Genomic DNA, 4,618 nt, shown 5'->3' on the forward strand with positions numbered 1-4,618 from the left:
GCCTGATGCCCCCCCCCCCAGAATACATTTATTAACTCCCCCCACCCCCAGCTGGGATCCGTGCTAAATGCTTTGCCTGCGTCACCCAGCGTTTTACCGAATTTCGGTTATTTGCTTGAATCTTCACAACTTCCAAGTATCCTTACTGACGACGCCTCCTGCCCCCTCACTCTCCTCCGTCCACCGCACACTTGCTGTGTGGTCCTCGCTGCTCCTCGCCCATCCTCTCGCTAGCTGATGAGTAGTGCCCGGACCGCTGAAAACTTGGAAACGCACCAAAACTTGGGGAAAACACCCAAGAATAGTCTGGCACTTAGCAGGTGCCCGATAATTATCCTTTGAATGAAGGAATTGGAGGAAAATTCTTGCCAGCTCCCACTCCCCATCTGCCCACCTCCTGACATGGCACCACCCCAGCCTACCCTCGGGAACCCAGCTGACCGTGGCCACCCGGCCTGAAACCCCCTCCACTTGTCCCAGCTCTTCAGGCCAAATCCAGCAGTTCTGCCCTCTCCCCCTCCCTGGATCACTCCCATCCATTCACGATGTGGCTTCTGTCTTGAAACTAACACGAAAACCCAAAAATCCCTCTTTTGACTCCTCTTCCCGCCCCCCCCCCACCGCCACCCCAGTTACTGCTGCCAGACTTTTCTCCTTCCCTTTACAGCCAAAGGGGCTGCAGTCTCCCACTGTCCACAGTCTCTCTCCTCCCATTAAGACCTCTCCCATCAGGCCCTTGCCCACCCCCCACTGCAATCTCCTAAAACGGTCATTTTTGGTCCCCAGGGATGTCCATGTTACTAGACCCAATGCCGAGTCACTGTCCTCGTCTCACTGGTCCTGCCAGGAGTACTTGGCGCTGCTGCCCGCTGCCTCTTCCCCCAGCCCTCCATTCTCCTTTGCAGGCCCCCTCCCCACCCTCTGAAAGTTGGGACGCCTGTGCTCAGCTCTCCATCTCCCGCCCCTTTCCACGCTCTTTACCCTGATGCTGTCCCGTGGCCTCAGAGACGTCTGCTGATGACACCCAGATGGCCCGCAGCCTGCAGCCTTCCCTGAGCTCACGGGTCTAACTGCCCACCGGAGACCTCCCTTCCATCGCTCCAGACACCATCCGGGTGTACCCAGGCCGTCCTCCTGCTTCTTCCCATCTCAGTTAAGGAAAACTCTATTTTCCAAAAATGTTCTCTTCTCTGACGTACCCCACATCCACGCCAACCAAATCCTATCAGCCCCGCCTTGAAAATATGCCCAGAATCTGATGCTTCTCACCCCACCCCCTTATCCAAGTCACCTGCCACTCCCCAGGTTGAGTGCAGGGACCCCCTCTCACCGGTATCCCTGCCTCCCCACTCCCCCATCCAAACAGCAGCCCCAGAGATGACGGTAGAATGAGGTCAGGCCACATCCCTCCTCCACCCTCACGGGCTCCCCCAGTGGCCTCGTTGTGCCCCCACCTTCCTCGGACCTCGTCCCTTTCTTCTCCATCGGCCCACTCTGCCCAGCCGGGTGGGGCCTCCTGGCTGCTCTCACCCGCTCCAGGGCGTGTGCTCTGAGGTGCCTCCGCCTGGAATAGCCTTGCCCACATATCCACGAGGTGCTCTCCACCTCCTTCAGGTTCAAGCTTCAGCGTCAGCTTCCTAGGAGGCTTCCCTGACCTCCTTATTTCAAACCTGGCATGCCCGTCCTGCACACCTCACCCTCTTCCCTCCTTAATCTCCCCCATACACTTGTCACCACGTGACGTGCTGTATGTCTCAGTTATGCATTTATTTTATTTTGTCCCCTGCACCAGAAGGTGAGCTCCACAGGGCAGGATCTCCCGTTCCTTCCCACGCTCTTCATTCTGATGCTGTCCCGTGGCCTTGGAGGCTTGCTGACTTGTTCACTGCTATGTCTGCCTCCTGGAACAGCATCTGGAACAGAGTAACCGGGCACTCAACAAATGTGTGTGGAATGAATGAACCTGTACCCCTTCACCACTGGGAATGCTCACAATACTTTTTCTTTATATTGGCTTTTTCATTCCAATAGATGTATTTTATTTTATTTTATTTTTGCAGTAATATTGGTTTATAACATTATATAAATTTCAGGTGTACATTCGTTATATATTTCGATTTCTGTGTAGATTACATCATGTTCACCAACCACTGAACATAGGTGCCTGTATCTTTATGCATTAGTGTTTTCAAGTTCTTTGGATAAATACCCAGCAGTGGAATAGCTGGATTGTATGGTAGTTCTATTCTTAGTTTTCTGAGGAATCTCCATACTGTTTTCCATAGTGGCTGCACCAGTTTGCACTCCCACCAGCAGTGTATGAGGGTTCCTGTCTCCCCACATCCTCGCCAACACTTGTTGTTTCCTGTCTTGTTAATTACAGCCATTCTGACAGGAGTGAGGTGATATCTCCTTGTAAGTTTTGATTTGCATTTCCCTGATAGCTAATGATGTTGAGCATCTTTTCATGTGCCTGTTGGCCATCCGTATATCTTCTTTGGAGAAATGTCTGTTCAGATCTTTTGCCCATTTTTTAATTGGGTTGTTAGTTTTTTGTTGTTGAGATATAAGAGTTCTTTGTATATTTTGGATATTAACCCCTTATCAGATGTATGGTTTGCAAATACCTTCTCCCAATTGTCAGGTTGTCTTTTCGTTTTGTTGATGGTTTCCTTTGCTGTGCAGAAGCTTTTTAGTTTGATGTAGTCCCATTCGTTTGTTTTTTCTATTGTTTCCCTTGCCTGGTCAGACATGGTACTTGAAACTATGCTGCTAAGACTGATGTCAAAGAGCGTACTGCCTATGTTTTCTTTTTTTTTTAAAGATTGGCACCTGAGCTAACATTTGTTGCCAATCTTCCTTTTTTTCTTCTTCTTCTTCTTCTCCACAAAGCCCCCCAGTACATACCTGTATATTCTAGTTGTGGGTCCTTCTAGTTGTGTTATGTGGGACTCCACATCAGTATAGCCCGATGAGTGGTGCCACATCCACACCCGCGATCCAAACCGGCAAAACCCTGGGCCGCCAAAGCGGAGCGCGTGAACTTAACCACTCAGCCACAGGGCCGGCCCCCTATGTTTTCTGCTAGAAGTTTAATGGTTTCAGGTCTTACATTCAAGTCTTTAATCCATTTTGAGTTAATTTTTGTGTATGGTGTAAGATAATGGTCTATTTTCATTCTTTTGCATGTGGCTGTCCAGCTTTCCCAACACCAATTATTTTTATTTTTTATTTTTTAAAGATTTTATTTTTTCCTCTTTCTCCCCAAAGCCCCCCAGTACATAGTTGTATATTCTTCGTTGTGGGTCCTCCTAGTTGTGGCATGTGGGATGCTGCCTCAGCGTGGTTTGATGAGCAGTGCCATGTCCACGCCCAGGATTCGAACCAACGAAACACTGGGCCGCCTGCAGCGGAGCGCGCGAACCTAACCACTGGGCCACGGGGCCAGCCCCCCAACGCCATTTATTGAAGGGACTTTCCTTTCTCCATTGTATGTTCTTGGCTCCCTTGTCAAAACTTAGCTGTCCATAGATGTGTGGGTTTATTTCTGGGCTCTCAAACTGTGCGTCTGCTTTTGTGCCAGTACCATTCTGTTTTGGTTACCATGGCTTTGTAGTATATTTTGAAATCAGGGAATGTGATACCTCCAGCTTTGTTCTTTTTTCTCAGGATTCCTTTGAGTATTCGGGGTCTTTTGTTGTCCAATAAATGTATTTTAAGAGGAAACAGTATTACTGCCCTGGATGGAACCCTGCTGCCACTCACCTGGAATAGAAGCAACTGTAAAAATGAGAATGAAACAACATTCTAAAGCTCTGGGGGGTGCCATTGCCCCCCTAAGGGCTGAGCCGCTCCGCCTTCTCCTTGTTAACAAGTGAGATTCACCAGGCAGAGAGAGGGCTTAAGGACAGGCCGGCCCCGTGGCCGAGCGGTTAAGTTTGCGTGCTCCGCTTCGGCAGCCCAGGGTTTCACTGGTTCGGATCCTGGGCGCAGACTTAACGCCACTCGTCGGGCCACGTGAGGCAGCGTCCCACTGCCACAACTAGAAGGACCCGCAACTGAAATATATACAACTATGTACGGGGGGCTTTGGGGAGAAGAAGGAAAAATAAAATCTTTAAAAAAACAACAACAAAAAAGGCAGGCCAGCACCCAGAAAAGACCTGCCTCCAGACCTAAGCAGAAAGATTAAAAGAGAATTGAGAAGGAAATGGCTTTGGGATGGGAGGCCTCTCTTGGGCTGTGGCCGGCCCCACAAGCCCTTCCTGGCCATCCCGGGGGGAAAACTGCCTCCTTGCAGCCCGTCTAATCTCACAACAACCTCTGAGGTCGGGCTGTCATCATCTCCACCTTACAGAGGAAGCTGAGGCTAAATGCCTTCTAGTCTGACCCGGCCTGGCTGCCGGGGGAGCCGGGCTGGGGGTGGGGGCATGGAGGAAGAGGGTGGGGATGGAAGAGCCCACATGCCAGCCCTGCTCTGGCCTCAGTTTACCCTTCTGTAAAGTGCTGCCCGGGAAGCACAGCCCAGCTGCCCTGGGTCTCTTGTAGGAGTCTGGGAGAGAGATGTGTCATCTTCCTTCTGTGCGGGCTCTGGGTGTTTTCTCGTGTTTTCTCTTTC

Source organism: Equus caballus, chromosome 28 (assembly GCF_041296265.1).
Source record: "Equus caballus isolate H_3958 breed thoroughbred chromosome 28, TB-T2T, whole genome shotgun sequence".
In the NCBI taxonomy this organism is placed as follows: domain Eukaryota; kingdom Metazoa; phylum Chordata; class Mammalia; order Perissodactyla; family Equidae; genus Equus; species Equus caballus.